Here is a 13,078-nt window from a genome sequence, read left to right on the forward strand (position 1 = left end):
CTGGTATATGTAACAGCTGCTCAATCAATTCTGCAATTTGAATGGAGGGAAGAGTCATCCAAAAAGATATTTCACAGCAGAATCAGGCTCAAATCATGCATTGCATGAAATTTTTCATGTGTGTTTTCTCTCTATTCCTTTTTTTAAAAGTAAAAACAGCCCAAATCATGTGTGACAGTGCCCAAGTGTTATTTTCTAAGAGTAATATAACTGACGAATCAACTTTTTTTTGGTAAATGGTAGGAGTGTGCATTCATTTTTAAAATTAATGAAAAAATAAATGAATTCCCATGTGTTTTACATTTTTAAAAATGTAAAATGAATGTAAAGACAAAAATGATGTAAAGCAGGGGACCCAACTGTGGGTACATTAGTTTCATTTTTGCTTTATCAAATCTGCAGGTAGGATGGCTAGAGAATTCCTGAAAAATTAATGTCATTTGAATAGAAAGCACCAAAGCTCATAGATATATGAGCTACCTTATACTGAGTCAGACCACTGGTGTATTTAACTCAGTTCTACAGAGGGGTTCTACAGAGCCAACTCCTAGGCGCCATGGGGTTTTCGGCCCCCACAAAGTTGATAGGCACTGCCATTCAAATGGTTTGTGTGCACTGTGTCATGTGATTGATTATGTGGAGTTGGGCTTACCTGGGCCCCCACAATATTTTATTCAAGTTGTTACACCTGTACAGAGATGGGAAATACCATGTGGGCACAAAATTCAGCAAAGTGCGAATTTTGAAAGATAACTGTTTAAGTTTGTAGAATGTCTTGGAAAATGCCAATTTATAGTAGGTAGGTTTGCATTGAATTCCATGCTGAACTTAATTTCTCCTCCATCTTAGCTGAGAGAAAAATTGATTTCTTACTGCACCCATGATTTCCCGACCTCTGCAAATAACAAAAGCTTAGAAACTTGCTTCTTTAGAATAAAATAAAAAGCCGAAAACTCACAGAAGGGGCTGGATTTTATCCCTGAGGTGCACAAGCTCCTGAGTACCCCTCTGCCTGTGGCTCTCTCCTAGGTCACATTTACAACCTACATTTAAATTTTTTTTTTATTAAAGATGTCTTAGTTTACAAAAAAAAAATGTGCATTGTCTCCTTTTTCAAGTTGTGTTTTCTACAGATCAGTTTCATTTGTTGTGAGATTAATGTTACTACACCTTACATTTAAAGCACATCCAAGGCATATTTAAAATACATGGCTTCACCCTAAGAACTCCGGGAATGGTAGTTTCCCTCTCACAGAACTACAATTCCCAGGACCCTTAACAAACTACAATTCCCAGGATTATTTTGGAGGAAGCCATGTGCTTTAAATGTGCATGAAATGTGTTCTGTGCCTGGATACCTGGCCTCTAGACAGCACAGAACAGAATGGGAACAGACGAAGCCCTTTTAAAACCACTTTCAAGATAATTGGTCATCTTGCACTCATTTCTGGAATGCCGAGTATGTCTAGCAAAACAGTAAGATTGCTTTGTGTATTTTTGTGTAGACTGGCAATGAAACGCCTTGATGCTTATCTTTAGCAACTTTGCATGCATTTTCTGAAAGTTTGAACTTTGAAATGCATTTTCTGAAAGTCATGCATGTTTGTTTGTTTCCTTTCTTTTTCTCTGATTACTTTGCTTTCTATATTGGATATATGTTCGAGACAAGGTAAAAGAAAGATAAACCTGGCTAAGAGGGAAGGGACACAGCTCAGAAGTGGAACATCTGCTTTGCATGCAGAAGGTCTTAGGTTCAATCCCTGTCATCTAAACCGGGGGTGGGGGGGGTGGGACTCCGGTTTGATAGCCTGGAGAGCTGCTGCAAGTCAGTGTAGACGGTACTGAGATAGATGGACCAGAGGTTTGCAGTTTCCTATGTCCCTAAGTGGCACTTCATGGGGTTTTGAAGCTGCCACAGGACTTCTTCATGAAAGCAGAGTGGAAGTTCAGTTGGTAGGTGAGGAAGTAGAGAACAATGATGTAAAGCTATTCCTCTATGCGACAACAGGGGCAAGAATAATCCTAGCTCAGGTTTGGAAACAAGACCAAATTCCAACAATAGAGGACTGGTGTAAGAAGGTGGTGGAATACATGGGGATAGCTAGATTAACATCAAAAATAAGACAGCAAGATAACGAAATGTATGAGAAAGAATGGGGAAAATTCATGAAATATAGGGACAAGATTGTGGAAATATAAACAAACCAGCAGAATGAAAACAACCTCATAACTAAAGTTTAGAATTCTTTATTGGTTATTTAGGAAGAATAACAAATTCAATGTATAACTAAATAAGGCAATTAAACAAATTTATATGGCATATAAGACGAAATGACATAAGTATGAAAATAGAATTTTGAATGATTGTGAATATATTGAATAAAAGTGAACCCATGATTTAAAACATAAAGAATGTTAAACTGCGTAAGCTAAAGTAAGACTTTAAAAAGACAGAGGAAGGTAGGGTGGAAGTCACATTTTAGTATTTGCATAAATGTTAGTTTTATGGATATGTCTTTTTCTTTTCTTTCTTTTTTTTGGTGCCCTGTTTATTTTTCGCTTTATGTATATACAAAGTTGAAGGAACTGTGGTGTATGTGTAATGAAATTTGGATATTGGATATTAGAAATGGAAACTAAATAAAAATTATTGGGGGGGGGTGTTTCAGTTTGCCATGTTGGTCAGGAGGAATGTTAAAACGGAGATAAAAGCTAATACGTTGCACCATCCAGGGAGTTTATTTCTAATGAAGGCTACCCATCAATCACTCTCAATTGTCTTCAAGGCAGAGAGAAGCTGTGAAGGCAGTGGAATGAAAGTTGCATGCAGTCCAGAAACTGCACTTCTGACCCAGCTTCGGGAGTGTGCCAATAGTGGCTGATATTAATGCTCTGAAGTATTGCTCCAATTAATTAAAAGTTGGCCAGCTTGCTAATCTTCCTGCAGATGAAACAGCAGGTTAATAACATACTAGCCTGAAGAACTGGATTTGGGCAGAGTGTAATGTGTTTTCTCAAAGGAGGACCAGAACCAACCAACCAACACCCCCACCCAAAAAAACCCAGCCAGGGTGGAATCTCTGACCAACGATTGGCCAAGATGGAAATACATCCAGCAAAACTTGTCTGCCTGTGATTGACCTCTAGGCTTTCTTCCTTGTGAATTATTTCCTCCATTGAAGATGTGCTGTGTAATTCCCACAAATCTGATGGACACACAAATCACCAAAGCTACAAATAACATTGCCCTGGGCTTCTTTGGGAGGTTAACAAACTTCCCACTTCTCACAGCCCGCATCATTGCCACCATCGGCTGTAGCTAAAGAGAAAGTTGACATTTCCAAAACAATTTTTTTTAAAGAGTAGGTAAAGATCTGTTTGTTTGTTTGTTTGTTTGTTTGTTTTAAACAAACACTGATTTAAAAAGAAAGAAAGAGATAAATTCAGTATATTTGATTAGATGTTTTGTATTTCAGAAAGTTACCTCAAAATGTCAACACTTCCACATGTAGCCTGAAGTGAAAATGTGTGTATCTATGTGCTTAACACTTATAAAAGCACCTGAAATTTTCTAAGCATTGTTTTGTGCAGATGTTAAAAGGCAAGACAGTCCCTGTCTGAAGTTTCATGTTTCATCTAACAGACAAGATACAGAAGGAAAAAGGAGGAGTGGGGAAGAGGAAAGCAAACAGCTGCATCTTCGTAGACTGGTGGATAGAGTCAAGCTGGTCTCTCTCTTGCCATAATGTTTACCCAGGAAGGCAGAGAGTTCAGACTTCTACTGGTTCTGTGCAGGGAGCACGAAGTCCTAGTGGCCCTTAGGCTGATGGATGGGACCAGAGTGTGCTTTTCTCCAGTTCTGCATCCCCAAGGCAACTGGTGGTTAGAGCAGAATGTTATTTTACATGTATCTCTTGATTCTGCTGCATGTATAGTTTAGCTGTAGACCAACAGCACCTCCAGACCATCGCTGCTCTGTGAGAGGGATTCAAACAAATGGCAGAACTTTATGTTTACAGAATTAAAGTGGATCAAATGGCTTTGTCACCCCAGCACAACAAATAATTTTAAAAACAACAACAACAACTGGACTTTTTGCGGTTAAGAGCATGGTGGAGAAATGCACTGAAACGTGTGGGATGAATAAATGATGAACAGGAAGACCCAAGCAAAACAGAATGTATGGGGGGTTTTTTTGCCCTATAAGGAAATCAAAATGAACACTAAAAAAAAGACCAGACATAGTCTCACCATTGCATAAACAAATCGGGGTGAATGCTGAATAAACAGGTTGTCTGGAAAAGCCTCAAATGCTGAAGACTTTTTTCTGAAACTCTGCTCTACTAGACTCACTAGGTAACCTTGGACAAACCATTATCTCTCATCCCCCACCAAAGGGAATATTTACGACCTTTCTTCCCAAATTTAGGAATGAACAACAAGTGGTTGGTATACTATAAAGTGCCACAGGATTCATAAGTAATATGTGTTTCCTGCCCTTTTCTGCCGACATTTAATATTATTTGCACACACAAAAACCCACCACCACCTTTGTTTTTTGAATAATTTATTTCCAGAGCTTCTTTTTGATGATAAGCATGAAATTGTGTCAGCTATCATCATGCCCAGGGCCATGAAGGGCAGAGAGTCACCTCTCTAGTCATATTGCCTTCTTGTTTTTCCACTGTTGTTTGTGCTTACGGGTACATCCAGCCAGCTCCAGAGGAAGAAGAAATATTAAACATTGTATTTCCTCTTGATGTACTGTATAAAGTATGCACTGCAATATCCCCACTTCCAAAACTGCTCCTCTCTACCTCGCCCCCTCCTTGAACTATCCCGTACTCCGCGGTGAGTTTTGCCAAAGAGAAGGGAGTGTTCGCTTGGAAAGAAGCCTCTGAGTGCCGCTTAAGTGCTTCTGCCAGGGATTAAGCAGCCTAGGGCAATTCAGACCAAGCCACCAGACTTACTCTGGGGATGGTGCCAGTAGCCACTTCCATCCAACTGGAGAAGCTGCTCCAGCTTGATAATGTCCTCCCCAAAGGGGAGGCATTTAAGCTCTGGGAAGAAGCGAGGCGCTCTCTCCTACCTGCAAAAAACAAACTGCTCTACTCGTTCAGTTGGTGAAACTGGCCAGTTGCATTGGGCCTTTCAGAACGCTGCTTCTCTTCTTCATAGCAACCATTCCTGCCTTTTTCCTTGCCTCTCAAGGTCAGAGTCAAGCTGGCGAGCCTGCCCTTCCCTTCATCCCTTCCACATTATTAATCATATTCAGCTAACCATGGAGAAAGCAGCTAAATACTAGGGACACCTGTCATGAAAACAAACAGGTGAGCCAGAATAAATTATAGCAAATGCAGAAATGCCACACCAGTGTGTGTGTGTGTGTGTGTGTGTGTGTGGAGTCAGCACTGGGAATAAACTAAACTCAGCAGACAGCCAAGGTGGCTGCTGATAGCATACCAGTCTGAAACCGAGGGGACTTCAGTCCAAAGTGCCAGTAGCTGAATATTTAGAAGGAATGCAGATTAGGAGGGGGGGGGAGGAATCAGATTTTTTTTCAAACAGATTTTTTCCACTGAGGTGGAAGTGATGCTGAGAGATCATACAGCCCAGCCCCCAATCCCATCACAATATAAAACTCAGAAGCGCTCACAAGTCGTATTCTGCACTGTCAGGCATAACAGAACATTGTGTTGCATTGTGTTATTCATCTCTCAGTATTCACCCTTTTATTTTTTAACCTCTCCGGTTGAGGGGAAGATTTTAGAATGGCCAGATGTCCTGGAGATCATTTGACAGACATTCATTCTGCTGCTCCAGAAGGTAGGACCTGAACCAATGGATTAGAATTACAGGAAAGGAGATTCCGATTAAACATTAATAACTTTTTGTTCAACAGTGGAATGAACTACCTCAGTAGGTGGTGGACTCTCCTTCACTGGAGGTTTGTTAATAATAATAATAATAATAATAATAATAATAATAATAATAATAAAATTTTATTTATACCCCGCCCTCCCCAGCCAAGGCTGGGCTCACAGCGGCTAACACCAAATATAAAACAACTAGTTAAAATACAATTCAACAACAAAACTAAATACAATTAAAATTAAATTATAATTAAAAAATTAAAAAATAGAAAATAAAAATGCAGCCTCATACAAAAGGGAAAAGGAAAGGGAAAATGGGGGAGGGGATCAGGTTGGCTCCAGGCCAAATGCCAGGCGGAACAACTCTGTTTTACAGGCCCTGCAGAAAGAAATCAGGTCCTGCGGGGCCCTGGTCTCAGGAGACAGAGCATTCCACCAGGTCGGGGCCAGTGTTGAGAAGGCCCTGGTTCTAGTTGAGGCTAATCTGTTGTCCAATGGGCCCGGGACCTCTAAGGTGTTACTATTTATGGACCTTAAAGTCCTCCACGGGGCATACCGGGAGAGACGGTCCTGTAAGTATGAGTGTCCTAGGCCATAAAGGGCTTTAAAGGTCAAAACCAGCACCTTAAATCTGACCCTGTACTCCACCAGGAGCCAGTGCAGCTGGAAAAGCACTGGGAGAATATGCTCCCATGGCAGGGACCCCATGAGAAGCCTCGCTGCAGCATTTTGCACCCGCTGGAGTTTCTGGGACAGCTTCAAGGGCAGCCCCACATAGAGCGAATTACAGTAGTCCAGCCTGGAGGTGACCATCGCATGGATCACTGTGGCCAGGTCAGGGTGGGAAAGGTAAGGGACCAACTACTTAATGCGGCGAAGGTGAAAAAATGTCACCTTAGCTGTTGTAGTAACCTGCGCCTCCATAGAAACAGGGTTGGATGGCCATCTGTCATGGATTCTTTAGCTGTGGTTGCTGCATTGCAGGGGGTTGGACTAGGGGACTCTTTGGGTCCCTTCCAATTCCACAGTTCTATGATTCTATAATAAGTTTCCACGGTGACACATACCATTTCTCTGGTGGCTGATGCCCAGCAGATGCCACTGCCAGGCGCAACAGTGCATCTTCCCAAGTGCTTCACATAGATTGCCACGAACAACATCTCTTTTCACTGGATGGAGAAAGAAGGCAGGGAAATTCCTTATATATATATATATCCCCAGCAGTTTTGGAACTGGGCGTAAAAGCATAGCAACCCGAAAGGACTGTCATTCCCCATCTGCAGACAAAGGCAACTGATATCAGCAAACTGTTCCAGTGTATCTGAAGAAGCGTGCATGCACACCAAAGCTCATACCAATGACAAACTTAGTTGGTCTCTAAGGTAATACTGGAAGGAATTTTTTTAAAATTTTGTTTCGACTATGGCAGACCAACATGGTTACCTACCTGTAACAGCAAACTGCCTGTTATTCTAAAACTCTGATTATTGACTCTCAACACTCCTGGCGCCCTTGAAACGAAGTGATCCCAAGAGATGCACAGACACTTTGCTGCATTCTCCCTGTTGCCCAGCCTGCTGCCACTTTTGTTCTGCCACCTTGTCTGCTTCTGCATTTTTTGCTTTGAGCTGTTACCTGGAGACACATCCAAAGCCACTCTTAGCTTGGCCCCATAGTGAAGTGATAATGGAATTGAGCTGCCTGCATGACACAGCTGCGGGCTGGATGATTATTTAGATAGCACCAGAGAGCTTTCATACTGTTGGGTTAAGTGTACTCGAGCAAATAACAACCCATGGAGATAGTCTCCATTTCCTTAATTAGGACCTGGGTGGCAAAACAGGGAAGTGAACCCAGATTCTTGGGTCAGGGCTGTTTATTCTGCTAACAGTTTCCGTGCAACATCAAATTATTTGTCAAGAATGAACGCAGTGCATGTTGTTCAGTTTTTTTTCTCTTCCCCCTGACTGAGTAATGTAAGCAGTGAGTTCCTAGCCACATCCATGAACTGGGGAAGTGGCTCTCCAGCTCCCAGGTCTGGCTGCGAGCTGTTCCCATGAATTGCTCATTCATTCATGAGAAGTGGTCTGTCGTTTGGAAAATATCAGCACCTATGCAGCAGCTGGAAAGGTGTGCTTTGAAAATGGAGCTGTCTATGTGCCTTGCCATCAAACGAAATAAGAGGGGAAGCTTTCAATCAGTAACTGTAATTCAGTGCAACTCCTTTCAATATGAGGCTGCATAAGAAATACAAGACAAACTAGAAGACCCCCAAATGCACTGGCTAACACGCCACCAATTGCATGCCCTCTTAAACAATCCAGTAGTAAAATCAGCAGCAACTAGGCCCCTGACAACCTTCGAAAACCTCCTCCTAACAACAAAGGGACACGGTAAAGGGATGGCATCCGCAATATACAAAATACTACTCCAAAATCCCACAAACCCCCTAGACATAATAAAAAAACCAATGGGAGGATGACGTCATAGGCTATGAGATTAACCCCACTCAATGGACCAGAATGTGGTCTAAACCTCCCTTTAAATCCATATCAATGAAAAGGAAAGAACTCACTCTGAAACTCACTTACAGGTGGTACCTAACACCAAGGAAACTAGTGCTCATACGCCCAGGAACCTCACCAAAATGCTCCATAGGCACATACCTCCACATGTGGTGGGAATGCCCCGAAATCCAACTATTCTGGACAACAACCATATCCAAAATAACTAAGCAAGTATTAGAAGTCACCCCAGAACTGGCCCTACTAAATATCTTCCAAGATAATAATGCTCACTCACATCACAAAGAGCTCATAACCCACCTACTCTCAGCAGCCAGAAACATCATAGCCAGACACTGGAGAGACCTGTCAGGAGTAAGCATGGACCAATGGTACCAAATAGTATGGGAAACATCCTTATTAGAGAAACTAACCAACAAACTGAAACTGACAGGGGGACAAATGGAAGAAGACGCTTTCACCCAGGTATGGCTCACAAACAAACAACCACACCCTAGGCCAACCCCAACCTGTCTCACCACCAAAGGAACACAAACGAATAGTAAAGAGAACCCGCACAAGCGACGCTGACACAAAACCCCACACATACATTAAGTAAAATAGAAACATCGCCGCCCGACTCCACCCCCACTCACCATGGTCCCCTCCACCTCTTTCCCCCTTTTCTTCCTAATGTAACACTAATGTCTCAACAAATGAAACTGATCTGTAGAAAATGTAACTTGAAAAAAAGAGACATTGGACATACTTTTGTAAACAAAAGAAATGTGTGTGTGTGTGTGTGTGTGTGTGTGTGTGTGTGTGTCTGCATACACTATACTTTTAAAGCACATTCGAGGCATAATTTTTTCCTTCAGAGAATCCTGGACACTATTGATTGTTAAGGGTTGATAGAAATTGCAGCAATTGCCACATTTGTGCCATACATTTAAAGTACCACTTTAAACAGACATGGATTCCCTCAAAGATTTCTAGGAGCTGTGGCTTGTTAAGGGCACAGAGTAGTTTAACTATCAGTCCTTCGCAGAGTGATTTAATTATTAATCCTTCTTCACAGGGAGCTCTGTAGATTGTAGCTCTGGAAGGGGAATAGGAGTCTCGTAATAATTCTCAGCACCCTTTACAAACTACACGTCCAGAATTCTTAGGGGGAAGCTATGACTGTTTAACATGATACCATGGTGCTTTAAATGTTTGGTGTGAATGTGGCCTTTGTGAAGGGTGAACTACAGTGCCCATATTCTCTGGGGGGGAAGAATGTGCTTTGAATGTGTTTTAAAGGTATAGTGTGCACACAGCCTAAGTCTCAGACACTTGAGTTTGTCGCCCACTAAATTCTACGCGGAGTAGACCCATTGAATTAAAGGATGTTAGTTAGTCATGTCCATTAATTTCAATGGGTCTACTCTAAGTAGAACTACCATTGGCTACAATGGTACTGTGGCCAAAACAAAGGTGTAGATTGTGTACTTTAATAATTTCCTGCTTGATGATCACGGAACTTTATTCTGGGCCGTTGAGTTGATTCTGTGGTCCATTGCATGAAATCTTTACATTTCCTGAAACTGCTTGCTGTGACCCCTAGTAAGGTTACTAGATTTTTTTTCAAAGAATCCGGGGACACTTTTTTTTTAATCAGGGGACTGTCCCCAGGAAACGGAGATGTCTGGTAACCATAGGTAGCAGAGATGGTAAACCTGTGGTCCTTTGTATGTCATTGGGCTACAACTCTAGCATTCCTGACCACTGCCCATGCTGGATGAGGCATCTGCATCTTGCTCTACTCCCTGTCTTGTAGTACCAATTTTGGCCACATGTCTTGTTACCCAGTGCATCCTTGGCTACAGCTGTGACTCACACCCAGGGCTACCTTCTCTGTAGCTGCTGGCATGGCCTTTGCTAGGATCATGCTAACAGCTCTTTTTCAATCCCTATAAGAGGCTTATATGTAGGTCTCTTGGACCAAAAATGTGCCCCTACCTATATTCACCGACCAAAGACTCAGAACCAGCTACTAAACAAACAGCCCCCCCCCCATCGTACTGCTTCATATTTATCTTCCTAATAGAAGCCATGTTTATAAAGGGAAAGCAAATTATATTCCTGGATCATTTCAGTAACCCTTTGGCTGCATGCTGGACGGAGGTTCCCTGCTTTCAAAAGCTATTTTGATTCCTGCTTCAGAATTGCATGTGCTTTGTTTATTTGCTTACAGTAAATCCGTCTTCACCATTATCCTTCCTGTCCATCACTTAACTTGCTGCACTTTATTATTGGCTTTCCCTCAACCATCTGTCTTGCAGACCATGACAACTATATATGTCCAGCCGTATGTTTGTCTTTCCGTTCCTAAACATCATCCATCATCTCACCAGTCCATTCCTGCATCTCCTATTATCTGGCTAGCTTCATTGTGCCTTAGCTTTCTTCCACCAACATCTATCCATCTCACTTTTCATCTTCCTGACTGTACCTGGATGTCTAGATGCGCACATCTCTTTCTCGCTCGAATGCTTCAGTCCCCCTACATTGCCACTCAGTTCAGAATCTTTTCTGGGGCTGCAAGAAATCTCATTACCTGGGCAAGTTCCCATTGAGAGGAATGGAACGGCCACACTTTGGGTCTATTTCACTGAGTTATGCACAGGGGAGGGGGAATTACCAGGCGAGTGTGCTGAAAGTGGAAATATTGGGGGCGGGGCAACAAATGAGACATTATATCAATTGTGTGAATGCAGTTGATGTGTAGGTTTTATTATTATGTTCAGCTATATAACTTGAGGCCTGCATATCTGAAAGAACAGCTGCTCCAATAGAGACTTGTCCCTAGATTGTGCATCAAATATGCTTTAAATGCATAGTGTGGATCAGATGTTAGTTTCTGGCTGCAGCTTTTTCTAGTTGTGAATATCCAGGGTTCTGTGTTGCATAGGGAGCCTCCAGAAGTAAGAAAGGCTCCATCCATGCTGCAGCTGAACTTGTGAGTAGATATTATTATTATTATTATTATTATTATTATTATTATTATTATTATATTTATACCCTGCTCATCTGGCTGGGTTTCCAGTTTCATGAGTTGGAGGACAATAGGGGTGAGGCTCAAAGCATGTCCCTGCAGCTCCTGTAAGAATGAGAAATTTAGCCATTTCCAGCGTTTTGACTACCATGCCTTCTATGGACCCAACACAGTCTCTGAGAATGTACTACGAACATGTTTTGGGCCCATTTTTTTAAAAAATTGATTTTTATTATTTTCACATATACAAAACAAATATTTTCAAAATAACCTTAATCCACAATTTCCTATATTGTTGTACCTCTAATAATCGGTTATTATATTAATACAAACCTCTATTTTATACAGTTCATACATCCATAATCATATTTATATAATCTTCTCATATATACTGATGTTTTGCCAAACCCGACTTCCCTTCTTCCCTTCATTTGCTTTTCCAGAATCTTCTTTTATTTTTATGTGCCTTTCCCAATTTTCCCCTGTCTTTCTCTTTAATATTTTTTCATTTTATCTTGTTCACAGACATAGGTATCTATTCTTTTTGTTTCAGTTTTTATGTTAGTCCTACCAGCGTCTTCACATTTTTACAATATTCCTTTAAATACTCCACAAATTTATTCCAATCCTTTTGGAACCTTTGGTCTTTTTGATCCCTTATTCGCCCTGTCATCCTTGCCAGCTCCGCGTATTCCATTAGTTTAGCCCGCCACTCATCTATTGTTGGGATTTCTGTTGTTTTCCACCTTTGAGCTAACACCACTCTCGCCGCTGTGGTGGCATACATGAATATTTTTCAATCGTTCTTACTAATTTCATTTCCCATCAGCCCTAGCAAGAAGGCTTCGGGTTTCTTGGGAAAAGTATATTTTAACATCTTCTTTATTTCATCATATATTTGTTCCCAAGATGTTTTCACATAGCCACCACAGAACATATTTTTGGCCCATTAGTGAGCCAAACTGATTCAGATTATGGAGACCCATGGCCAGGTATCCTGTCTCTTTCCATTTTGCTAAATACAAGGGGTGAGCTGGATTGGAACCATGACACTGGAGAGGGGGGGGGTGCCCCAAACTATATTCCTGATAAAAATTCCACATACTCAAAGGCTGGTCTTTGCAGCAGCATCTATTTTAAAGAAATCATCCTGAAGCTGTTATTGCCAAAATGTAAGGAGATGAAAGAGCCTACCACGGATCTCTGTTGCCTCATCTAGTATGGGTAAATTAGTCATATCTTTAGGCACCGTCAATGTTTCCAGTTAGAATTACAGGGCAATCCATGGTCAATCCAAAGACAGCATCTTAAAAAGCAGAGACATCACCTTGCCGACAAAGGTCCGTATAGTTAAAGCTATGGTTTTCCCAGTAGTGATGTATGGAAGTGAGAGCTGGACCATAAAGAAGGCTGATCGTCGAAGAATTGATGCTTTTGAATTATGGTGCTGGAGGAGACTCTTGAGAGTCCCATGGACTGCAAGAAGATCAAACCTCTCCATTCTGAAGGAAATCAGCCCTGAGTGCTCCCTGGAAGGACAGATCGTGAAGCTGAGGCTCCAATACTTTGGCCACCTCATGAGAAGAGAAGAATCCTTGGAAAAGACCCTGATGTTGGGAAAGATTGAGGGCACTAGGAGAAGGGGACGACAGAGGACAAGATGG

General features: G+C 41.7%; 1 long non-coding RNA gene across 1 annotated transcript; it reads right to left on the minus strand.

Annotated features, from left to right (window-relative positions):
• Window positions 1–2,239: 2,239 nt before the first annotated feature.
• LOC148685084 (uncharacterized) lies at window positions 2,240–7,453 on the minus strand. Its single transcript, XR_015950911.1, has 3 exons — window positions 7,321–7,453; window positions 6,941–7,042; window positions 2,240–3,876 (listed from the first exon to the last, which is right to left on the minus strand). It is a non-coding gene; the product is annotated as an uncharacterized LOC148685084 (long non-coding RNA).
• Between the last annotated feature and the right edge of the window lie 5,625 nt (window positions 7,454–13,078).

The sequence above is a fragment of the Zootoca vivipara genome, chromosome 7 (assembly GCF_965207765.1).
Source record: "Zootoca vivipara chromosome 7, rZooViv2.hap1.1, whole genome shotgun sequence".
Lineage (NCBI taxonomy): Eukaryota > Metazoa > Chordata > Lepidosauria > Squamata > Lacertidae > Zootoca > Zootoca vivipara.